Below are 26,258 nucleotides of genomic sequence, written 5' to 3'. Positions count from 1 at the left end.
TGCACAAAATCAGGCATCTCTTGTCCCTGGAAAGTTATATCCCCAAGATAGAGCTGGCTGGCTCCCAGAACTGGGGTGAGCAAAGCCCCCACAGCAAGGAGCTCTGTTCTGATTTTGGCTTCCTGGGTGGCCCTGGAGATCCTGCAGCCCGGTGGTTATGGAGTGGCCTGGTGCTCCTCCTCATCAGAGATCCAGGCTAGCCTCCAGGGAGATAAATGAGAAGCACAAGCATTTTCCCCATATGACCTAACTTAAAGGATTTGAAATGCAGTGAAAACAGAAGCCACAACAGAAATCCCAGAAGCATAAAAGACGAAGCGTCCAGTCTCTCCTGACCCACTATGGCCTGCCCAAGTCCTGTGGCTCATCAGCTGCACACTGTCACCCAGGCCACCGGTGTATGCCCGTCTCCCTGAGCCTGAGCTGGCCAGAGGGAAGCCGGGCTCAAAAGACCTGAAGGAAAAACTGGAAACAGACAAAGGACTTCAAGGACCCACTGGAAACAGCCCGCACTTCCTGTAGAACTAGAGAATTTCTCTCCTTCTTTAATCTTAGTGGACTCCAGAGAAAGTGGATAGAAATAGGCATGATATAAAATATCATATCAAATCCACTCACCTCTTGCATTCCTCTGTGAAGGTGGTTGCCAAGAAGGGGAAGTTAGAAACCAGGCCTGGAGCCACACCGCTGGCCAGGAATCCCAGCTAAGTCCCTTATTAGCTATGCAACTTGAGCAAGGAGTTCTCCAGCTCGTGACCTCCATTTTCTTATCTGTAAAATGGGAATGAAAATAACATGACCGTGGGCCACACAGGGATGTTATAAGAAGAAATGAGTGAATACATATGTAGCCCTTAGAACAGCAATAGGCATGCAATAAGCAATCAAAACGTTAGCTATTCTTAATAGCTCAAAGGACTTGAAGGCACTCTTTTATGTATGTATTTATTGATTTTTCCAGAAGATGAAAATAGATCATTTGTCTCTAATCACATGCAGTGCCAAAAGCCACCAGGTTTCTTGGGGTTTGTGTCACTGAATCCACATAACCCAATGTGCTTTCTGGCCATCATCATTCCTGCTCATGGTTCCTGGGGCTCCCGAGCATCCCCTTAGTTACCAGACATAAATTCAATTATCCTCACCAAATGCCAGGAAAAGAGGATTGCATTTCACCAACCAGGAATGTCAGAAAAAGTTCATTCTCTCACTAGGATTTTCTTTCCTTTGGCTATATTAAGACACTGAGTTTTACTTAGAAAGCACTAAAGGTGAAGATATGGTCACAGGATGCTGTCAGTTCTATTGACACGACCCAGCAAAAATAATAATAATAATAATAAAAATGCTTGAAATGCAATACACGTATGTGGACATAGAAATGCTAAGATGTGTTTCAGAACATGCAGTCTCTCCATGTTTAGAATTAACACCCTCAGTACATGCTTCTGTGCTTCTTTACCAGTGCCTACATCCATGCCATCCTGTTGTTATCCATGGATGAACAACTCAGAATTTGGAGAAATGGATTTTGGGAAATCTCTGAGACACATTTTGAAACCAGCGAGGAATTAGGCTGCAAGCGGCAGCAGCAGTAACAGTGACAGCAGCAAGAAACAGCCACCTGCATCTCAAGAGTGGCACAGGGCTTCCACCGGCTGAGGCGGACACATGGCGGATGTGTGAGAAGCGTGCAGAAAGTGGTCAGTCGTGTGTGCACACACGAGTACATGCTCAGTGTCAGGCCAAGGCCCTGTGGGCCTAAGGAAAACAATGTCACGTTTCAACATGATTTGGGAAACCCTACTCTCCACTGAAATCTCATATTGGCAGCAGAAAACTCTGCCGATGCCTCAGAAGCCAAAGATAACTAAATTGTGTTTCTTTTAGTTCTTGCATAAGGGAAAGCCCACTTCACATTTCACGATACACCAACTCCTAGAGAGCTCCTTTGGGGCCCTATTTAATTTACTTAACTTTTGTTGGCAATGGAAAGTGGGCCTGCCACATTTGATGACTAGAGCAGGTCCATCCCAGTCACCTGCCTTCCCAAAAGCGCATTGGAGAGTGGAACAGAAACCACAACCCACTGTCTTGGACAGGCGTCAGCATTGTAAAATACACTCTGGCACCCAGCCCTGGCAGAATAGTGGTCTACAGAGGCAAAAGTTCAGATTTTTACTATACCCAAGGCATAATGAACTTTATCGAGGGTAAATATTGCCCAGCCTTCTTTTATGTAGGAACCAAGAAAACTAGACCCAACAGTTTTGCCTTTCCTTCCTTCTCTGTACATGTTCTTCCTAGTAGTACTGGATTTTGCTAATATCATAAGCACAGCTGTGATACAGCCAGGTCTTTATGCATGGATTTTACTCTTTGAGCAGCTTGAAGACAATTCTGTCTTGCTCTCTCTGGGTTCTCACGAGCTGTAACCATAATAAGCTCTCAATAAAGGTTGAATAGAGGCCACAGAGATCTTCAGGCCAGAAGTCAGAGGTCATTCCTTGAGGACATGTTAGTGACAGTGTCCTGTACAGTGGCTAGGCAGAGAAAGACTGCTGAGAACAGACAGACCTGGCTTTCATTAGTTAAGAGATGGACAGAGGAAGGAGCTCCATCCACTCACAAAGACAGTGGCCTCCATATCCCGAGAGGTGAGTCAGGAGCATGACATGTTCTACACAACTACAGTCTTCATCATAATCCCAAAGGCAGCCATAACCATGGGTAATTGGGATAATATTTAGAAAATATTTGCATGCCAAAACTGACATTTTTAGAGGCCATGGAGAAACAGGTTTCCAATGTCAAGTTTTGTTGAAAGAGGACACACATTATTCTAGATTCCGAAAGTTCCCTTCATCTTCAAAGAGCTAGGCCTTGCCAGTGTGACTGTGGAGTTTGCTATAAGCCTGAATAAAGAGAAGACAGAGGACATCAAGTTAGGGAAACCCCACCCAACAGGAAGGAGACACTCTTCTGGCCAAGAGGCAAGTTGGGGAGGGAGGGATGCAGAGAGAAGAGAAGATGAGAGAAGTTAAGGCTGAGCTAGTATCTGAGGGTACCTCACATGTGCCCCACAGCCTGCCTCTTCCTCTGCTACACTGTGGCCAGAAAGGGGTCTCAGTGTTCTACGTGCCCCCAGAGAGTGTAGCTGCGAGCCAGACTGCTGAGAGGTCACCTTTGCAGAGCCTAGAGACAGATGACAGACAAAGCTGAGATTTAGAGATCTTTGGGGCCAGGAAGATCTGAGCAGTGGAGGTCCCAAAGCACCAGGAGAGACAGCTAGACCTAGTGGCCCCAGAATTGGATGCTCAAAGACATGATCAGGCCAGGCCCAGCTCAATCAGCACCTGCTATGTCTCAAAGGCAGGATGAGTTCAGAGGCACCACTCCACACTGTGAGAATCCATCATTGTTTCCCTCTTCCAGCTGCCAACCTGGGACATAGAGAGTGAAGAGACATCCTTTGAGAAGGAAATCTTAATTTTTATTTAACTGTGTATTTACCCAAAAGAAAGTGAGTTAGACCAAAAGAGTCTAAGTTGCTTTCAATGGGCAAGTTTAAGGTTCTCCCTCCTTCCTCTGCCATCAACAGGAAATGATGAGATCCATATAGAGAATATTTAAAAGGAAATAAATTATCATTTTCTGCCCCTCTGAGTTGCAGGGTGTAAATTCTTCCTCTGCTAGAAGCGTGTGCAATGTGGGGAAGCCCAGCACACAGAAAGAGCTTAATTCATGCTGCTGATTTAATAGATTTTTTTTCATGGATGTGCCAGAAAGCCCCATTCATGTAAACACTACAATTGCAAAAGTTTATGCCAGACAGAAGCCTGCATTTGTTGGGGATTAAAAGAAAGGGCACTTGACTTTGTAGCCCAAAGACCCAGGTTTTCCAGGTGCAGTCCTGGCATTGAGTTGTCATGTCATCCTAGGCAAATCATGGACTTGTTCTGGGCCTCTGTTTCTTTCTTCAACATGAATGAATTTGTTAAAGAAATTTCTAAAATTCTTCTGTTAATGAGTAATGACGATAATATCAGTAGTCACAAGCATTTATTGAGCACTGACTAGCTGCCAACCACTGTGTTGTTTGCTTTGTTTATATAACCCCATTCACTTTTAAAATCATCTTATGAGGGAAAGAAACCATTATCACCCACATAAGGTATGACTGCTTATATAGAAAATGCCCAAAATCCATAAACAAATGATTAAGAACAATTAAATTTAGTGAAGATATAAAATTTACATACATCAAACAGCTAGAAAGTTTAATTAAAAGACAATTTTTTTTTTAATTTTGAGATAGAGTCTCACTCTGTCACACAGGCTGGAGTGCAGTGGCGCTATCTCAGCTCACTGCAACCTCCTCTGCCTTCCGGGTTCAAGCAATTCTCGTGCCTCAGCCCCCTGAGTAGCTAGGATTACAGGTGTAAACCACCACACATGGCTAATTTTTGTATTTTTTTTTTTTTTAGTAGGGAAGGGGTTTCACCATGTTGGCCAGGCTGGTCTAGAACTCCTGATCTCAAGTGATCCGCCCGCCTCAGCCTCCCAAGGTGCTGGGATTACAGGCATGAGCCACTGTGCCCAGGCTAAAAGACAATATTCTTTACAACAGCATCAGAAAACATCAGGTATCTAGTGGGGCACAGTGGCATGTGCCCATAGTCCCAGCTACTCAGGAGGGTGAGGTAGGAGGATCACTTGGACCTAGGAGTTCGAAGCTGCGGTGAGCTATGATCGTACCACTGCACTCCAGCCTGGATGACAAAATAAGACCCTTCCTCAAAAAAAAAAAAAAAAAAAATTAAAATATCAAGTCTCCTAGAATAAACCTAACAATGAACACATTTTCAAGACCTCTAGAAGGAAAAGTGTAAAACTTTAAGAGATATTAAAAAGGGCTAAGTAATTGGAGAGAGATAGTGTGTTCATGGATTATATAATTTAATAGTGTAATTCGATCTATATATTCAGTGCAATTCTTGTCAAATTCCTAATAATTTTTTTAAAAATAGAACCTGAAAAAATGATTCTAAACTTATGTGAAAGCATAAAAGACCAAAAATAGGATGTTTCTGAAAAGGTAGTGATCAGGGGTTTCCCTTATTGATGTCTGGACTTTTATGAAGCTGGAGCAATTAAAACCCTGTAGTTTTGGTGCAGAGACAGAAAAACAGACCATGGGGTATGAATAAGATCCCAGAAAAAGATGGATGCAAATAAAGAATGTTGGTTTATTACAGAGGATACAGGAGGTCAGTGAGGAGAGGAGGCTGATAAACAAATGGAGGTGGAAAAAAGTAGTTATTCATATGGGAAAAAATGAACTTGAATATCTCCCTCAAACTATATCCGAAAAATAACCCTAGATAGATTCAGGAATTAAATGTCAAAAAGAAACTTTATAATTTATAGTAAAATACAGGTAACTATTTTATACCTTGGAGTAGTGATATGGTTTGGCTCTGTGTCCCCACCCAAATCTCATTTTGAATTGTAATTCCAAATGTTGGAGGTGAGGCCTGGTGGGAGGTGCTTGGATCATAGAGGTGGTTTCTAGTGGTTTGGCACCATCCCCCTAGTTCTGTATTTAAAGTGTGTAGTACCATCCCCTTCTCTCTCTCTCCTACTGGCCATATGCAGATATTCCTGCTTCCCCTTTGCCTTCCACCGTAATTGTGTTTCCTGAGGCCTTCCCAGCCATGTTTCCCGTACAGCCTGCAGAACTGTGAGTCATTTAACCTCTTTTCTTTATAAATTACCCATTCTCAGGGAGTTCTTTACAGCAATGCAAGAATGGACTAATACAGGCAGCTAAAGTTTTTCTTAAGCACTTAAATTGTTGACTATAAAATGATAAATTTAACTATGTCAAAATAAAGAACATTTGTTCACCAAGAGATACCTTTAAAAAGTAAAAAGACAAAGTAAAAACTAGGACAAGATATTCATAATATCAATCACAAAGGTTTAGTACCAAGAATATATGTAGAACTGCTACAAATCAATTTTGTTAACAAAGCACAAATAACCAGTATAATAATGGGGGAGAAAGGCACCAATGGCGTTTCACAGAAGAGGAAACATATATGCCCAATAAACTTATGAAAAGATTCAAAAAGAAAAGTGAAAAAAATTATGAATACCTAGTATATGATAGCACAAAAGGGTGACTATAGTCAAAATAATTTAACTGTACATTTAAAAATACCTAAAAGAGTATAATTGGATTGTTTATAACACAAAAGATAAATGCTTGAGGGGATGGATACCCCATTTCCCATGATGTGATTATTATGCATTGTGTGCCTATATCAAAACATCTCATGTACCCCATAAATATATGTACCTATTATGTACCCACAAAAACTAAAAATAAAAAAATTTGTTAAAGAAAAAAAGTGAAAATTAAAATCACAATGAAATAACATGTTATACTCATTCAATTAGCAAAAAGTAAAAAGCCTAACACAATTAAGTGCTGGAGAGGATGAAGCTTGTGGCATTGTAGATTAGTACAGAGTCTTTAGAGAATGTTTTGGCATTGTCTCCTAAAGTTGAACTTTCACATGTTCTCTGACATGATTCTCCTTGAAGGTCCATACCCAAGAGAAACTCTTATACTTGTACAAAGGCTGACATGTACCAGTAGGACTATAACAGCACTGTTCTAACTAGCAAAAGTCTGGACCCTCTCCTTTCCCAAGGACCCCTCAATGGGAGCATGGATGATTACACTATGGTTTATTTGTATACACTACTATGCAGCAGTCAGAACAAAGAAATTGCAATGACACACAATACTGTGAATGACTCTTAGCAATATAACAATAAATGGAAAAAAGTAAGTCCCTAAAAGTTTTATAAAGTTAAAAAACAATTAAGATAAAAATATACCTACTTTCTAGAAATACATATGGAAGCATAAAACCAAATAAAATGGGAAGCAGGGGTATCAGGAACACAAGATTCATGATGGTGTAGACCTTAGAAGTGGGGAGAAGAGGTTATAAGATACTGGGGACTAGCTGAGAAGATGTAGGTTATTGTCGTAGACTTAGCTTTTGTTTGGTGGTAGATTCATGGGTGCTCATTACAATATTGGAAATAACTAGTTACATAACTAAATAAATGACAAAGTCATGGATGGATCCGTGGTGGAAAGTACTGTGAACAGGGATCAAGATTCATCTAATTCTTGAGCTCCAAGGAATTGGGGTTGTGGAGATCCTATGTCCTATAGAATAAGTGCTGTTATTATCAGCATGTTACAGGCAAGGGAACTGAGGATCAGGTTGGTGGAGCAACTTGCCCCAGGCCACACAGCTGGTGAATAGCAGAGCTGGGCATTGATTACACCCACATAAACAGGTAGTCACGGGGCCACGTGTTTAGATCTGTTGACTAGAACATCCCGTGGTGTCCATAACAGGAGTTTCTCATTTTAAGCCTGAATCGTTTATTCCCACACCAACTCCTGAGGTTGTTCACATGCCATTATAACCTGAAGGTCTTGGAACCTTCCCATGATCTGATATTTCCCCCACCCCCGTGCACACACATGCACACACAGTCAAAGTATTTTCTGGCACCTTTTCAAGTCATTTTCATATTCTTTTTGAGCAGTTTCATTTTCTAAACCTGTTACTTCAGAACTCATTCATACAGAACCTATGAAAGAAATTTTGCTTGGCATTGACTAAGCATATGAGTAAGTTTTTATTTTAATAGCACCAAGTGGGAGGTTTCTTTATAAATGAATGGGGAGCAGAGGAGGGAATGCTTGCAAACTTCCCACAGACAAGAGCTAAGCCTATAAAAGCATATGGTAACACAGAATCATTCTTTTCAGTTTCAGGGTAAGCTCTTTTGCAGGGTAATATCATTTCATTTGCAAAAAAACAAAAAGTCAACAAATAACCTTTTTATCCTGCAGCTCTTAAAAATGACAACTGTTCAATGAATGGAAATTTGTGGGCCACATACACAGACAGCAAATTTACCAGGATCCCATTCTGCCTAAAATGTATGTGTAATGGATTGCCCAGCTCAAAGTTGAGGAGGCTGGTCTGAGTTTAAGCACCACTATTTTGCATTGCTCCAAGCTGCTAAAATTCCAGATACAGCTCAGTGGGGAGAAGTGATTTCACTTTCAGAGAGATTGGGCCATGATAGTGCGTATGATGGGCTGTATGTAGCATCACCCTCCAAAGGACGAGTCAGAGTCAGGAAATGTTAATCACGTGCCCGCTGTCCCCAGCTTGCACACTTAATCTCTTCACTGTCACTGAGGTGGTCCCATCTCTGGAAGGCAGCACCCAGCAGAGCTGTAGCTAAGCACATGGTGCATGACGACATAGAACCACAAGGAAAGGCTGGGGTGTAACGCTGGAGTTTGGTTAAGACCCTACCCCTCATCTAAATGAGGGCTCATTGTGCATTTTGTATCCTCAGAATGTGTCCCCTAGTTTTTAGTTCTCTTCCTCATAAGCTAGCCCCCTGAGCCTCTCACGGCGATGGGGAGGGTCTGGATTCTGCCAGGCCCTCCTTCGGTTATGCCCAGCAAGCACCTGTAGTCAGTGTCTCCTGGTGGAGGGCCCACTCACCCAGCCATGCCACTTTGCAAAATCTTCAGTATCCATCTCTCTCTCTTGGACTCCCCCAGACACAGGGACACTAAGGTCCCACATTCTCAGCTGATGGCCATTTCCCAGGCAGTGGTCTAATGAGCAGGGCTGTCCTAAGCCTCCTCAGGCAATTCCAGTTCCAAAGAATCTGCGTAGCCTCTTCCTGGGGACCTCTCCTCAGAATGGAGTGTTGGATGGGGTGTCTCATCCCCACCCCTCTCTCCTCCTTTCTCCTTCAACCCCTGGCTGCCCCTTTCCTGTGAGCTTCTGCAGGTAGCCAGGCCAGGGACTGCACATGCTGAAGGCCATACTGGGGATAGAGGGCTGCCACCCTGTCCCACAGTCTCGTGGGAGCACCAAGTTGGGGTGGACACACAGCCCAGAGCAGCCTCCCACGGGGGGATGTTCCACAGAAGCATTTACCCCCATTTGAATATCTCTATGGTAATGGACTGGATGTTCATGTTCCCCACCCCCTATCCCTGCCAAATTTGCATGTTGAAGCTCTAACCCCCTATCTAATTACCTTTGGAGATCATTAGGTTTAAATGAGGTCATGGGGGTGGGGTTCTCATGATGGATTAGTGCCCTTATAAGAAAAGAAAGGGATCAGAGCTCTCCCTGTCTCCACCATGTGTGGACACAGAGAGAAGGCGGCCATCTGCAAACCAGAAAGGGAGCCCTCACCAGACACCAGATCTGCTGCACCTTGATCTTGGACTTCCAGCCTCCAGAACTGTAATAAATAAATGCCTATTGTTAAAGCCCCCCAGGCTATGGTATTTTATGAGAGCAAACACAATGGACTAAGACACCTAGCACGCCCCCACCTCCCCACGGGAATGAGTCATATCACTCCTGAAGGACCGCTGTGAGTTCAGGCATATGGGGCAGAAAGACGGAGGCGCACGCTGCCATTTGCCCATAGGTTGTTACTGCAAAGCAGCCCGGGGACAGCTGGAGGTGGTATGGAGGCTGGGCCACCTTGTATTGGATTGTCCACAGACCTTCTTGCTTTCTAAATAGATCTGATTTCCACAGCAGAACTCAGCCCCTCTTCCTTTTTTTCTTTTTAATAGATTTTTAAAAATTAATACAAGTACATAATTATTATAGGTATTCAAAAGCTACAGAGCTATATAGGAGAAAGTCAGACCCCAGAAGTGCCCACATTCCACAGGTGAATAGGCAGCGCCTCCCAGTCATTCTGTGTCCCCCTAAGAGGCTACAGGTATGGAAACGGGGGCCCAGAATGGACCCATCGGCATCTCTCTGGAGGAAGCTGATATTGCACACTCCCTTCTCTGAGGCTACTGGCCCACGTGGTGCTAATCCAGCTGCAACTGTCAGAAAATGATGCTCCCTGGGAGTTTTCACTTAAGGATTTAGGTGGGGCTCCAGAAGCCCTCATAATGTAAGAGTGCTTTCCCCTCCAAATGCTGCAAAGTCAGAGGAACAGGGGCTGTTTGAGGATCTTTAATGCTATTTTTATTTTCTCAGCATCATCTCCAATATTTCTTGGGATGCTTGTCCTAAAATTAGCAGACTGGTATTTATTTCCTGGTGTTTTTAAATCTTCATGATATTTTATCTCACCTAACTTTCTTTCTAAATTTACTGATTGTGGGTGTATTTTTTTAACAATACCACTGGAATCACCTCTTAATGACAATTAGCCTATCCTGCAGTAGAATACACTATTTGTTTTAAAGATCATAACACAGCAAAAGTTGAAATGACTTTGCAGTAATTATCAAAAGCACAGGAGTCTGGAAGCAGTGATTCACACCCACGAGACAAAGGATGGTGACATTCCTGTCTACCTGCTTACCCCCTGAAGTGGGAGAGTTCACACTCCACACCTCGCCCCCAAGAACAGCTTTGAAATTATGTATTTTTTGTTGTTTTTCAACTAAGAAAATGTTGCATTATTTCAAGTTTCAAATCAGATTATACAAAATCATGTATAATATTCTCTCACTGGTTAGGTAGGAGCTGCACTCCTTTCTCTAGTGTTGCCAAGATTTCCATCACTGGTATGTGAAGCCCTTCACCTCTCAGAACGCCAGAGAGAAGGAGTCCCTCCTGTGGTCCTGCAGCGTCACCCCAAAAGCTGCCCAGGTTGCCAGATGTGTCTGAGAGAAGTGAGGCCACCTGACTCATTTAGCCCAGTGCAGGGGAACTTCTCTGAATGTGGCCCGGGTGCTTGAAAGAGCTCTACCCCACAAGTGGAAACCCCTCTTCCCCACTAGGTATTCTGCTCTCAGATCCACCCCTGCTGAGAATACACCTCTGGTGGAGAGGCACTGCTCCTAAGTGCTGTCAGCAATGAGGACTTCCTGTCTGGAGTAGGGTAGTCCCAGTGAAACTGACTATCACTACAGGGCCCGGCCCACCTCCGTGTACCCCAGCACACCAGGCACATCGCTTACTGCTGGTTCTTTACACGCCAGCCAGATTCAGCTGTGGATGCTGTAGGCATTTAGTTTAGAGATCTTCCTCCACCCTGGGCAGTAAAACAGTGTCTGAAGTTGTCTTAATGGCCTCCCAAGCCTGGTCTCCTACCTGCTGGGCAAAAGCTGCAGGATGGGTCCTGCCTCGGTCATGGGAATGAATATGAAACCGAAAGAGCCAGTCCTTCAAGATGGATCCCTAGTGGCTAACTGGGCCTAAATTTAACATTGAGCCTAGTGGTCATTTATTGACTAGACATCACAGAGGTACTCCGTGTCAACAGAAAACCCATACCTCTGTTCAACTTTGGGACTTTCAGAACTCACCTGAACCAACCAATCAGAACTTAGCTTCATCAAGTAATTAGAACTAAGCAAATTTGAATCCTTCATTTGCATAAATGGACTTGAGTGGGAACCCGGACAGGAACTTTTGCTGTCAAAACTGAAACCTCCTTCTGCTCCCTGGAAGGAACCTTCATTTCAGACCACAGGCCACATCTCCCCATTCTGCAAACTGCTTAGTGGAATAAAGTCTCTTCCCTTCCAATTCTTTTACAGAGAACTTTTGTTCACCGACACCTTACCTCGCACCCTCCTTATCCCTCTCCAATAACATGCTCCCATCTGGGCTGTCTCTTTGTTCCCCAGATCATGCTATATCCACTAAAGGGACTAGTTCTTTCTCTTTGTTTAATATTCAAATCTTACCACTGAAATTTTCTGCAAATAACAATCAACCATGAGAAAATCTCTCATGGAAATGGCACCTCTTCAGGCGTCAGCTTTTGATGCCCCACGGGGTGCTGAGCCCCTGGCAGCAGCCCTGAGGCTCTCTGTCATGTGTGGGGCACATGTGAACCCCTGGAAACTCACATCGCCTCAAGCCAAGGCTAGAGGGGCCTGTGCCTAACAGAGACCTGTTGGGAGCTCCAGGTGGGGCAGACAACTAGAGGAACTGGCAAAGTGGTTTAGAATGCAGCAGCCTGGTCGGGGGTGAAGGTGGGGATGCTGCACAGGAGAGGTGCAGCATGTGGGATGGTGGGGGGCAAGGGGCAGGGGGAGAGTAAGTGGGGGCAGAGGGAGGAGGTAGGGAGAGGGTAAGGAGACTAGTTAGTGGGTAGGGGGCTTCTGAAGAAAACACTTGAGCACTGGAGCCAGTGGGGTGTCCAGGAAACAGCTGTCGATGGGGAGGCTTGGGCAGGAGGGTCACTCCACAGTCAAGGTGATTTATATGGCCCTGAGGGGCCCTCAGCTGGGTCTGAGTTGGGGCACTGCACAATCCTTCACAGCCATCAGCACAGGAGACAGGCCAGGAAAGCCAGAGCCACCAGGCAAGTGTCCCCTTTCATCATGGCTGCTATAACTTAGGCCCTTAACAGCAGAAACTTTCACATTGTAGGATCATTTTTATAAAACTGGTCCTAACTATAACATCAGAGTCATTGAGGGGGAAAATGGCATCATATGGCATATAAAAACATGCTGCAATCATCCTCGTAAACTTCCAAATTGTATCCTTTTCTCTGCCAGTACCATATATATGTATATTTAGAGACAGGGTCTCGTTCTGTCACCCAGCCTAGAATGCAGTGGTGCCATCATAGCTCACTGCAGCCTTGAACCCATGAGCTCAAGGGATCCTCTGACCTCAGCCTCCTGAGTAGCTGGAATTATAGATGCACATTACCTCGTCTGGCCCACAGATTTTTTTTTTGTTATAATACCATGAAGACATGCACCAATGAATGAATGAAAAGAAATATTATAAAATGATACTTTCTTTAAAAGTTGTATGCATTGAACATTAGAGGTATCATTGTAAATTGTCATATTACTCAAAGAGGCATTCCATAGAGTATACCCTAAGGAAATGCTCACTAATGTTAAATGAAATTTTGAGAGGCCATTGTTTTGGACTGAGCTCCGGCACTAGGCTTCAACGGACCACACCAAACCAAAATGAAGTCACTCATGCTAAATGCCACATAACTAACGGGAACTTTAAGGAAACAGGTAGATCCCCAAACAGACCAGCTTTTTCTGGAAACAGAAGATTCCAGTCTACCTAAGTCAGCCTAATAAGGAAGTCCCCTCTGCTTTAACCCTTCAAAAGAAGTAACCTGAAGAAATCAGATGTCAACCCATCAGTATTTTTTCTATTGTTCAGTTTCCTTGTTCCACCTTACAAAACCCACTGTTGTGCCACTGCCCAGTGGGAGCCCCCATTCTATTTTATAGAATGGAGGCTGCCCCAATTCATGAATTACGAACATCAGACAACTAGACCTATAACTAAATTGGTTGTGATTTTGTCTTCTGACACTAGCACACACAGTGTGTGGCTGGAGGGGCTGCCATACAAGAAAGAACTGACCAGGACTGGTGGGCTTGTGACCTTAAGTGGACATTCAACTTCTTGCCCAGGAAAGTGCTATGAACAGAGCTGAATGAGACATTTCTAGGGAAGAGAGGAAATAGGCCAGGGAACAGCCAATCAGCCACAGCTACTGATCCCCTCTGCGGGGCACTGGGCCCAGTGTAGGAAGCCTCCATGATGAGAGGACCCGTCAGATATGCCTGGCCCCACCAGCTGCCACGCTCCAGCTCCTGGCCAGGGTGCAATTTTTCTTGATATCCCAATTGCCACCTGATATTCTGTGATATCATGATTGCTCGCTTGTTGCCCCTGTCCCCTAGTAGAATGACAGTTCAGTGAGGACAGAGCCTCACACACTCACACAGATTGACACCCCACACGACAGTCCCTGTCAACATCACCATCCATTGTGGCCCAGCCAACGCAGTGTTCTGTGGGGGCCAGCACCATGCCGTCCTTTCCACAGGGGTGCCCCCCTAATCTCCCACAGCCCTGCACTCTGAGCGACCATCACCCCTAGTTACAGAGGGAGACTCCCAGCTCCCACAGCTGGGAAGAGGCTGAGCTGGGATTCAAGCCCAGCTCTTATGAATTATGTGGATGTTCCTGAGAGTTCCTCGGGGTATAGGAGGGTGGGCACAGCACCTGCAAAACTAGGTGAAGACCTTTGTGAAATGCCGCTGCTCTCCCATCAAGCTGCCTCTTGACCCCTCTGGCCTCTCTGGCCTCTCCACCTCCGTCCACCCCACACACCCCACTTACAGCCACCACACCCCCATACCTCTCTCCCCACAGAGCAAGCGAATCTTGAAGAAGATAGCGGAGGAGACAAGTAACACATCTTTCCCCCTCACATTCCTCGCTCGTTCTCCTCTGCTGCGTAGGTAATGTGCACTTGAAAGGAAAGAGGGGCAGGGAACTGGCATTAATTCAGCACTGCCACATGCCAGTCCCTGTCCTGGTGACTTCTTGTGTGCCACCTCAGATAATCCTCAAGAGAAACCTTTGGGTATATAGGGTCATTCTGACTTTGCAGGCGAGAGTTGAGACACGAAAGAGCAGAGCTGGGAGCCCGGCCCAGGGCTGTGTGGTCAGAGCCCAGCGGCAGCTGAGCAGAGTGAGGCTGAAGTGGGGAGGCAGCCCCCAGAGTCCCAGGGCCACCCAGAAGGTATGGGGGTTGGGAGGGGGAATGAAAGTGGCCCCAGGGTTAGCCCTGCAGGGTGGCAGGATGTGGCACCAACAGCAGGGGTCAAGTTCCTAAGGGAAGAGAGATTTGGGTTCAAAGGTAGCAGGTTTGGCTTAGGGCATCTTGGGGTGAAAAAGCCCCTTATGTTTGGGGAAATGTTGACCAGCCCACCTTCTCTCTGGGCTGATCAGCTCCCACAGAGATGACCCACAATGGCTCCCAAGGCATGGTAGCTGCCTCGTCACCTTGGACACCGTGTACTCACAGCTTCGGTGCCCCTCAGCTCAAAAGCTCTAGGGAGTTACAGCAGAGCACATGGTCAGGCAGGTCAGAGATCCAGCCAGCAGGAGCACCCGAGCGCCACTTTAGCTCCCATCCATGGGGAGGAGGCGAGGAGAAGGGTGGAGAATGAGATCAATGAGGAGCCGGCAAGGAAGCCCCAGCTCCCCCTGGGCTGACTTCTGATCCTGGGCCTGAAGAGTGAGCTTAGGAATTCCCAGAACTAAAACAGAGCCCACATGACAATTATGGCTGTGCCTGAGTAATGTGGCATTTGTGCACAGAGATCAGGACAGAAAGGGGACATGGGGGAGGCTGCCCTCCTGTGTTTGATAAAAGCTTCCTGTGGGCCTGGGATGGCCATTGCTAGACCCCAAATTTTCACAGCCAAGGGAGCTGCCAATAGGGGCAGCCAGCTGTGATCGCAAGAGCAGCTCGACATAAAACACGGTTCACAATCATTACTAGCTGCAAGGCCTTGGCCGAGGATCGAAGGCCTTGGGACTTCCATTTCTTCCCAGAGAAAATGGATAGAAGGGTTCTGTCATATTTATTTGGACACTATTCTCATCACTTTAAAGACACACCTTTAATCAAAATAAAGGCACAAGGGTGTTGAGTGGTGTGGGTGTCAAATGCCATGGGTATCAAATGTTGTAGGTGTCATGCCCCTTCCAGGTCAAAGAAGAGGATTAATACCATTTGTTGAAAAATTCAGAGCAGAAAGGGATTTAGTCCTGACTCTGCTGCTCACTGGCTGTGTCCAGTTCTTAGCTCTGAGCTTCAGTTTTCTCAACTATAAAATAAAGGCCATAGAGCTACATTTGTGGTCTTCAACCTCTTACCAGAAGCATTATTTTATTAAGTACAATTTTGCACATAGCCTCAGTAATGACAATGCCTAATATTTATTAGTTGAACACTTTTCGAAGAGCTTTATGTGCATTAACTCATTTAAACCTCACAAAAACCTTATAAGGTAATAGTATTATCCCCATTTTTCAGATGAGGAAATTGAGGCACAGAGTGCCCAAGGTCACTCAGCTAGTAAGAATACTAAAGCCAGGTTAAAACATTGCTCTGAAGGCCACAGTTTCAACTCCTATTTCTGGACAGTGAAATGCTCTGCTAGGTCTGGGGTTAGAAGGGCTGCGGGTGAGTCTCATCTTCTCTGGTATCCCTTCTTCTTCTCTACTCAGAAGCCCCTTGGCACAACCACAAAGCCCTCAGGTTTCACATACCACCTAGGGCAGTCTAAAAAGTTCCCTTACAGTACTTAAATTCAACCAAATGCTCATTTCTCATGGAGGTATCAGCATTAAATGGGACCTGCCCATGGAGTGCTCCGGGGTCTCTGGCATGGGACACAGGTGGCACAGGTACGGGTACAGATAAATATCACTCACTCTTTTTGGCAGCAGCAGTGGTGGTGGTGCTGTTAGCACGGCCTGGGAAGGTCAAATAAGCATATTTAAATTGTGCCCAGGAAATGTTATGATAAACTCAGAATCAGGAGAATGAGAAGAGAGAGATGGATCACAAACCTTGGCAAGAAAAGGGAAACCCTTTAGCTGAGAGGATAAAGGAAGGTACATAATAAATACTTGAAAGAAACGATGGGGAGAGGGGCAGAAAACCTGTCCAGGTCGAGAGACTGGAAAGCAGGCGGGGAATGGAGTAGAGTGGGTGAGGGGGATGAGCTGCCAGAGAACTGAGTAGGAGAGGGCAGCAGGAGTCAGGGCCAGGCAGAGGGGAAGTGTGCCTGCATTTAAACCAGAAGTGTTGTGAGCTAGGCTTCCATCGATTTGCACAATGCTTGAACAATGTGATTAGGCCAGGCACGATGACTCATGCTTATATCCCAGCACTTTGGGAGGCTGAGATGCAAGGGTCACTTGCATCTCTTGCCAGGAGTTCAAGACCAGCCTAGGCAATAAAGCAAGGACCCATCTCTACAAAAAAGCATTTTTTAAAAAAAGTTAGTCAGACATGGTGCAAGCACCAGTGGTCCTTTCTACTTAGAAGGCTAAGACAAGAGGATCACTTGAGCCCAGTAGTTCCAGGCTACGGTGAGCTATGACTGTACCACTGCATTCCAGCCGGGGCAACACAGCAAGACCTACCTCTAAAAAATAATAAAAAATAAAATAAAATAAGAACAATGTGATTAAAGGGCTCCATTTATTTTTTAATTTAATAAGGGGATAGAACTCAGGTAATGATGTGCTGGTAAGTGTTTAATAACCAGCTGTCCAAATAACTAAGCATGATTTGCTGATTTCCATGGTGAAATCCTCCCACACAAGTAGGAACTGGGGAGAGAAGCACAGCTGCCCCGTCGCCCAGTACAGTATTTCCACCACACAGGTACCATAACGTAAAGAGCCTCAAGGGCACAGGAAATGGTAAAATGTCATAAAAAAGGTAGTATAAGTTTTGTGTATCCATTACTTTTGTTTGCGATTTAATTTGCTTACCTAAGGTTCTATAATTTTTAATAGTTGCTCTGGTTAACAACCAGGCCGAAAAGTTCCTGAAGATCTTGTAGCCAGCGCTGGTAAGCTAGTACTGGCAGCTCTAGCACCTCTGCACCTGGATGTTGCTGTGGAGGAAAGAATCGTGGCCAAGACAGCCTGCCGCCAGGGAGAGTTGGTCCCAGGAGAGGCCCACCCAGGAAAACCTGCTCCCCACCCCCAGAGCCCACCTCCCCAGGAGAATTTGCCCCCTCCTCAGAACCCCTTCCCCAGAGCCAAACCCCCAGAGACACCCCTCACCCAAGGAGATCCTGCCCACCCCCAAGAGCCTGCCACCCCCAGCCTGTCCCCGCCCTGGGGAGAGCTCGCCCCCAAGAGTCTGCCACCTAGGAGAGTCAGCCTGGGGCTCCACCACACCCAGCGCTGCAAGCACTTGGCAACCACATGTCTCAGAGCTCAGGGGCTCCCAACAGGAAACAGGTCCTGAGACTGGGAAATCATGTGCGCTGTTAATCCCGGCAGACAGCTCCTGTTCCCACATACCTTGAGAAAAGGAAGTACACTAGCCAGGGGGAGATCCCTCGGGAATTTCAGGGATGTGCCTACAACAGTCCCCAGAAGAATCTAACTGTGGGAATGTGCTGGAAGGACAGCACTGGAGCACAATGGAAGGCGTATTGGGGGAGCAGTAGAACCTCTGGAAAGGCCTGGAAAGAAGCGGTAACTCTGACCCCACCGCCTCCCGAACTGCCAACTGGATTCCCAGCCCTGAGCAAGGGGCTTACTTGGAATTTCCCAAGGCTGAAAATGTTGGGTGGTGGCAGGGAGGCATGAGAAGAGGGAGGTGAAGAAGAAAGGTGGCCAGCATGGGACCCTCACTGCCTACTCTGGTGTGTCTGAACTATCCCAAACAGGACTACCCACCTGTAGGAACTTGTGTACTGAGCACATGGCCCAGGAGACTCCAAGCTCTTTCCCTATTTAGCAGACTTCTTCACTCTTGCCTCTTGGCAAGCTTGGTTTATAAACTGTCCAGGTCCAAGGCAATAGCAATCAAAAGAGGACCTACAACGAGGCTGACAGAGGTGTCGGGGTCTGGGAAAGAGAGCCTGAGTGGAGCCTGTGGACTCTAGCCTGGCCTCGCCCAAGATGGGATGTGACAGTCATGAACACAGGAGAGCCTGGAATAGGCCCCCTCTACGAATCTGCAGCCTTCACACCCTCACACTGCCACAGCCAGCAAAGGTGACTGCAGAGGCCAGGACAAGCAAATGCATGGCGCTGAGAAACTGGAGGGTCACCAGATAAAACACACAGGGCCCCCACTAAGCCCCCTCACTATGCCCCAACAACCAGACTAAAAATCAAAACAGAGTTATCTATGCTACAATTCCACCAAACTGAAACTAAGTTGTTATCTGATCTTCCACAAAATTAGGAGCATGAGGTAACAGCTGGTATGGTTTGGCTGTGTGTCCCCACCCAAATCTCATGTTGAATTGCAATCCCCAACACTGAGGGAGGGACCTGGTGGGAGGTGACTGGATCATGGGGGCAGAATTCCCCCTTGCTGTTCTCATGATAGTGAGTGAGTCCTCACGAGATCTGGTTGTTTAAAAGTGTGTAGTGCTTCTTCTTTCACTGTCTCCTGCCACCACGTGAAGATGTGCTTGCTTTCCCTTTGCCCTTCTGCCATGAGTGTAAGCTTCCTGAGGCCTACCAGCCATGCTTCCTGTACAGCCTCCAGAACTCTGAGTCAATTAAACCTCTTTTCTGCATAAATTACCCAGTCTCAGTTAATTCTTTATAGCAGTGTGAGAACGGACTAATGCAACAGCCAGTTTCTCCAACCCTCCAGGCTGGTCTCAAACTCCTGACCTCAGATGATCTGCCTGCCTCGGCCTCCCAAAGTGCTGGGATTACAGGCCTGAGCCATGGTGCCCAGCCCCTAATTCTTAAACAAGAAGATAGAGTCATGGTTACCCAACAATGAGAAAAATCTCTCAATGTGAGAAACTCCAAAACAAACAAACAGAACACAAGAGACGCAGTGGAAATCATGCAGAAACCAGAAGGAAACAAAGCAACAGTAATTAAGTTTTAAATTAAAATGCAGCTACAATAAATAAACTCTACCATAAAGATACAGATCTATCTAAAATTGTCTTCAATTAATAAATCATAGATTAGCAATCAAAACATACTATATAAATTGTGGAAGTCAATACCAAATAAATACAACCAAAATAGACGAAAATATCTGCATGGGGTAAGGGGGTTGTTCTTTTCCAGTATTTTTTAAATTACACTTAATTTGAGGTAACTGTAGATTCATAAGCAGTTGTAAGAAATAATAGAAACATCACATGCTCTTAACCAAATTTCCCCTACTGGTAATATCTTACAAAACTGTAGTACGATATCACAGCAAGAACACTGTTATTGAAAGACAAGCTATTGGCCAGGTGCAGTGGCTCAGGCCTGTAATCCTTGCACTTTGGGAGGCTGAGGCGGGTGGATCACCGGAGGTCAGGAGTTTGAGACCAGCCTAGCCAACATGGTAAAACTCCGTCTCTACTAAAAATACAACAAATTAGCCAGGCGTGGTAGTGGCACCTGTAATCCCAGCTACTCGGCAGGCCTAAGGCAGGAGAATCACTTGAACCTGGGAGGTGGAGGTTGCAGTGAGCTGAGATTGCACTACTGCACTCCAGCCTGGGTGACAGAGCAAGACTCCGTCCGTCTAAAAAAAACAAACAAACAAAAAGAAAGTCAAGCTATGAAACAATTCCATCCCCACAAGCATCCCTCATGTGGCCCTTTTGCAACCACCCCACTTCACTGCTGTCCCACCAACCACTAATCATCTGTTCTTCATTCCTGTAACTTTGTCCTTTTTAAAATGTTGTATAAATAGAGTAACATAGTATGTAACTTTTGAGGACTGGCTTTTTTTCACTTAATGTAATTCTCAAGATTAATCAGGGTTTTGTGTGTATCAATAGTTGGTTCCTTTTTATTGCTGAGTAGTATTCCATGATGTGGATGGTTTAACGCACTAAAGGACATCTTGCTTCTTTTCAGCTTTTAGCTATTATGAATAGAGCTGCTATAAACATTCTTGTACAGGTTTTTGTGTGAACATACATTTTCATTTCTCTGCAATAAATGCACAGGAATGCAATTTCCAGATCAAACAGCAATTGCATATTTAGTTTTTAAAGAAACTGCCAAACTGTTATCTGAATGACTGTAATATTTTTTGTTCTAACCAGCAATGTAGGTGTGATCCAGTTTCTCCATACTTGCCAGCATTTTGTGTTATAATTTGTTTTTAATTTTAGCAACTCTGATAGGTGTGTAGTAATATCTCACGGTGGTTTTAACGTGCATTTCCCTAAAGGCTAGTGATATCAAACATCCTTTCCTGCACTTCTTTACCATCTGTATAGTCTTTTTGGTGAAATTCATGCGCATATTTTCCCCTCATTTTCTGATGGGATTCTTCATTTTTGTTCTTGTCTTTTTACTGTTGAATTTGATAAATTTTTGTGTATTGTAGATATAAGGTCTTTGTAAGATATGGATTTGAGTCCGGGCACTGTGGCTTACGCCTGGAATCCCAGTACTTTGGGAGGCCGAGGCAGGCGGATCACGAGGTCAAGAGATCGAGACCATCCCGGCCAACATGGTAAAACCCTGTCTCTACTAAAAATACAAAAATTAGCTGGGCCTGGAGTCCCAGCTACTCTGGAGGCTAAGGCAGGAGAATCGCTTGAACCCGGGAGCTGGAGGTTGCAGTGAGCTGAGATCGCGCCACTGCACTCCAGCCTGGCAACAGAGCAAGACTCCATCTCAAAAAAACAAAAAAAAGATATGGATTTGAAAATAATTTCTCCCAGTCTGCAGTTTGTCTTTTCATCCTCTTCACCGAGTCTTTTACACCACAAAAGTTTTTAATTATAATGAAGTATAGTATATTGACTTTTTCTTCTCTCTTTATGGATAGTGCTGCTGGTGTCATGCCTAAGAACTCTGTCTAGCCTTAGGTCCCAAAGATTTTCTCCTGTGTTTCTTTCTAAACATTATATATTTTTATGTTTTAGGTTTAAACTCATGATTTTTTTTTAACGGAGTTTCGCTCTTTCCCCCATGCCGGAGTGAAGTGGCATGATCTCAGCTCACTGCAACCTCCATCCCGCCAAATTCAAGTGATTCTCCTGCCTCAGCCTCCCGAGTAGCTGTGATTATAGGCACTTGCCACCATGCCCAGCTAATTTTTTTTTTTTTAGTAGAGACAGCATTTCGCCATGTTGGCTAGGCTGATCTCAAACTCTTGACCTCAGATGATCCACCCACCTCAGCCTCCTAAAGTGCTATAATGTTTTAATAGACTTTATTTTTTATAAGTTTAAAAAAAATGAGACGGTAGAACAGAGAGTTTCCATATACATCCTCACTCAGTGTCCCATCTTATTAACATCTTATATTAGCACAACTGTTTCAATTAATGAACCAATATTGATACATTATTATCAATGTATCAAAGTCTATATCTTATTTAGATTTCCTTAGTTTTACGTCACATCTTCCTATGGTCCAGGGTCCCATTCAGGATACTTATTGTGTTTAGTCATCACATCTCCTCAGGCTCCTCTTGGTTGTGACAGTTTCTCAAACTTTTCCTGATTTTTAGGACCTTGACAATTTTGAAGAGTCCTGGTTAGGTATTATCCTATATTCAATGTATTCTATGATACCCCCTTATTGAAATTCACCTGAGGCTTTTTTCATGATTCGACAAGGGTAATGGGTAAAGCAGTGAAGTGTCATTTTCATCACATCATATCCAGGGTACATACTCACACCATGATTTATCACAGCAGGTGTTGACCATGATCACCTGGCTGAAGTAGTGCTTGTCAGGTGTCTCCAGTGTAAATCTACTTTCCCCCACCCCCTATCTATTCTATACTCTTTGGAAGAAAATCACTATGTAGGCCCATACCTAAGGACCAGGAACTTACACTTCTCCTCCTTCAGGCTGTAGTATCTGTATTAACTATTTCCAGTTCTTCATAAGAGAGAGTTGTCTTTTTTCCCCCATTTATTTATTCGAGTATTTACTTCTATCACTATGGACTCGTGGATATTTATTTTGGGTGATAATACATTACTACTTTATTATTTTCTTGCTCCAATTATTCCAAGTTTGGCCATTGAGAGCTCTGTGGGTTGGCTCCGGTGTCTCTTCACACACACACACACACACACACACATTTCCTTACATTCTGGTGCTACAAAATGCTCCAGGTTCATCTCATATATTTTTCCCCCAAGGCCTGGAATCAGCCATTTCTCCAAGGAGCCCTGATTTGTTTTATTGGTGAATGGTGTTAGAAACCGAGATCTGTGTGCCCGGTGTGCTAATTGCTAGAGGGTTGTCATTGCTTCTTTGTTCTCTCAGGTGACAGAGTAAGGAAAACTATGTATGTATACTAACCCACACATATATTCATATCTATAGTACATTTTTAATATATCTCTTCATCATATAGTTTTTTACTAATTTCCCTAGATATTACAATATATATACATAATATGTCATAGCTAACTGTATCAGCATTTTACCTCTTCAAGTGAAGTACAGAAATCTGACTTTTATTTAGGTCTGTTTACCCTCCCCCTTAAAATACAAATATGTTAAATAAATATTTCCACTACGGACACTGAACACCTCACCAGATGATGTTGTATTTTTTTGCTTCCACACAATTTTTTAAACACTTGAGGAGAATTTTTGACCATCGCATTGTTTTGTTTCCTTCCCGAAGTTCCAGCCTCCCTTTGTTATTATTCACTTTCTGTTTAGAGACGTCCCTTTAGTCATTCTTTAATGCTGGTGACAAATTTCTTATTTTTCTTCTATCTGAGAATGTCTTCATTTTCCATTCATTTCTGAAGGATATTTTTGCTAGGTATAGGATATGAGATTGACAGATTTTTTTAAACCCCTTGGTCAATTTACATCAGATTTTCTTTTTAAAAATTTTATTTCTAAGACTATTTCCCCCTCAGCGCAATCTCACGGAAGGTAAACCATTCATATTATCAGTGCCACATTCACTGGGATCCTCAAGAGGAATGTGGGGCAAGGTCTTTGTTTGAATAAGTAGACTTCTGGAACCTGCTTTTGTTTTTAAACCAGAACCATAAGCAAGTACAGAATAAAGGCCATTTTTTTTTAGTTCCTTTCTGAAGAACATGCCTTTTGTTTGAGGTGAGATGTGATATTATCCTGGTTGAAACTAGAAACTTGCATCAATGTCTGTAGTTTTTCAGAATCATTTTAATTTATAATCTCCTTATATTCAGGAACATCAGGAATGTACCTAGTTTAGTGATATGTGGATATAGCTATTAATATTCTGTTTTATGCCATTTTCAGCTAGATTCAACCTGCAACACACTACTTGGAGGCTATGGGGTGATTCTGAAGTAAAGACTTGTGTTTTCCCAGTTCCTGGGCTTCTTCGTGCTGAAAGTCTTGCTCCATCACCTGTCCCATATTAATTTCCAGAGCTCCTTCTGAAAAGCTTGTTATCACTCAAGCTATTCTTTCGGTTCCGTCTTTGAAAAACATTTATAAAGGGCAGAAAACCTCCAGTGCTGAATTTTATTATTTTCGGTGTGATCGTTTCTTATTCCACAAAGTAAAATACCTTGGTTTTGATGATCTACTCATAAAGTTGCCAGTTTAGAAGAGCAACACTATTATCACACTCCTGCAAGCAACACCTACCATTTTCTTTTGTGCATCTCTTTCAAATGGAGTGGAATAGGCATTCTACGATCTTTATTATCATTTGTTTGAATTCTTGGTTTAAGATGAGTTTGCTTTGGATGCTAGATAGCTTATCCATATCAGAAAAAGTACAGAGCTACAAAAGAGAGTAATTTATTAAAAGCACTTGCTCAACTGATGCTGCAGTGCCTTTAAAGCTGGCCAATGCCTTTCTCCATACAAAAGGCGTTTTGAGTTTACCACTTTTTTCCCATATACCAACTCTCTTCCCCACAGCTTTCCCAGAAGTGTTTGACTTCTTAAGTACATACAACCTTTCATGGTTGCTGCTTTTGTTGTCCAAGGTTGTATCTAATTCATGGTCCTTGATCTTTTTTTTCAAGTGTAATTTCCCTCTGTTTGAACACACTTGAGCCTGGAGCCTTAAAAGAATGCTCACTATGTCTGGGATGTGGGACAGTGATTTCAGCACTACCTGCTGATTCTAGACTTGGCACAGGAGAAATTTGACCCAAAGCTTGTGCCAATTTTGCTTCCTTTTTATTTGAAATAAGATAACTGTACCTTATTTGGGAAGATTGTCAACTCTCCCTCCCAGATCTTCGATGTCCTTTTGCAGTGTTTCAGATACCATGACAGAAGGCACATCAAGGAAACATGGTTTTCCACAAAGTGCTTGTTTTTAAATGCTTCCTATTTGTTATCCATTTTCACACACTTTGAAGGTGGTGTCTTCTTTGTTCTGGAGCTTGTTTGCTTAGATTTTAGCCTGGAAATGCCCTTTGCTGTGAATGCTGACAACTCCGAGATTCATGGCAGCTGTCAGTACCTACATCCCGGGTCCAAAGAAAGTGCCCTGGACTGGGGACCCAAGAAGAGGTGGCTCTCCATGCATTTGAGATGCCTGTCCGCCTCCTCACCCTCACCTCCTTCCCTTGGCACCCAGGCACGCTGGCCTTTCTGCCCCTGAAACACAATGACTCTGCTACCACTTCCAGGCCTTTGAACTTGCCATTCCTCTACTACAATAATCTTCTCCAGATCTCCACAGGACAGCTGTCCCTCCTTATTCAGGCCTTATCTCCTCCCCAAGACACACACATGCATGCGCACGTGTGCACGCGCACACACACGCGCGCACACACACACACACACACTTGTCGAGACCCAGTAATCTACCCTGATTCTTTGGTGGTGATGGGAATTGCTTTGGAAACTCTTATAAAAATGAAATTACCCAGTGTCTTTATTAGTTAGGTGCTCAGCATCTCTCTTCCTGGTAAAATTTTAGTTCTGTCCAGGGCAGGAAACTTGACCATTCTCTTCTCAGTCACGTGCCCATAACAATGCCCAACACACTGTGTAAATATCTGTTCAAACGCATTGCATTGAATCCAGTTGAAGTGATTTCAAAGGAAATAAATGAAACTGTTAAAAGATGGATATGTTTTTGGCTTGAGGGCTCATTCAAAAGGAACAAAGCTGCTAAAATTAAGTATTGGCCATGAATTACTCTAGACTTTCAATAGAAAAGAACATCCACCAGGCATGGTGACTTGCTCCTAGAGTCCCAGGTACGTGGAAAGCTGAGGTGGGAGGATAGTTTAAGCTCAAGGGCTGAAGGCTGCAGTGAGCTATGATTGTACCACTGCACTCCAGCCTGGATGATAGGGTGAGATCTTGTCAAGAAAGAAAGAAAAAAGGAAGGAAGGAATGAAGGAAGGAAGGAAGGAAGGAAGGAAAGAAAGAGAGAGAAAGAAAGGAAAGAAAGAGAGAGAATGAGAGAGAAAAAGAAAGAGAGAGAAAAGGAACATCCTACTAAACCTGGATTCAACAAAGGAAAAGGTTCCTGTCTATCTCTCCTTTATTAATTAATTAATTAATTTATTTATTTATTTATTGAGACATTCTCTTTTTTGTCGCCCAGGCTGAAGAGCAGTGGTGAGATCTCAGCTCACCGTAACCTCTGCTTCCCAGGCTCAAGCAATCCCCCAACCTCAGCCTCCCAAGTAGCTGGGACTACAGGCATACACCACTAT

At 44.2% G+C, this 26,258-nt stretch overlaps 1 long non-coding RNA gene across 1 annotated transcript in view; it reads right to left on the bottom strand.

Annotated features, from left to right (window-relative positions):
* Positions 1–511: 511 nt before the first annotated feature.
* LOC129397110 (uncharacterized) overlaps positions 512–26,258 on the bottom strand; it is an 88,495-nt gene continuing 62,748 nt past the window's right edge. Inside the window, exon 4 of the long non-coding RNA XR_008624276.2 lies at positions 512–771. This is a non-coding gene — a long non-coding RNA (uncharacterized LOC129397110). The remainder of the gene's footprint in view (positions 772–26,258) is intronic.

The sequence above is a fragment of the Pan paniscus genome, chromosome 12 (genome assembly GCF_029289425.2).
Source record: "Pan paniscus chromosome 12, NHGRI_mPanPan1-v2.0_pri, whole genome shotgun sequence".
Classification (NCBI taxonomy): Eukaryota; Metazoa; Chordata; class Mammalia; order Primates; family Hominidae; genus Pan; species Pan paniscus.
The sequence above is the reverse complement of the archived record's forward strand: the minus strand, read 5'-3'. Positions and strand labels throughout refer to the sequence as shown.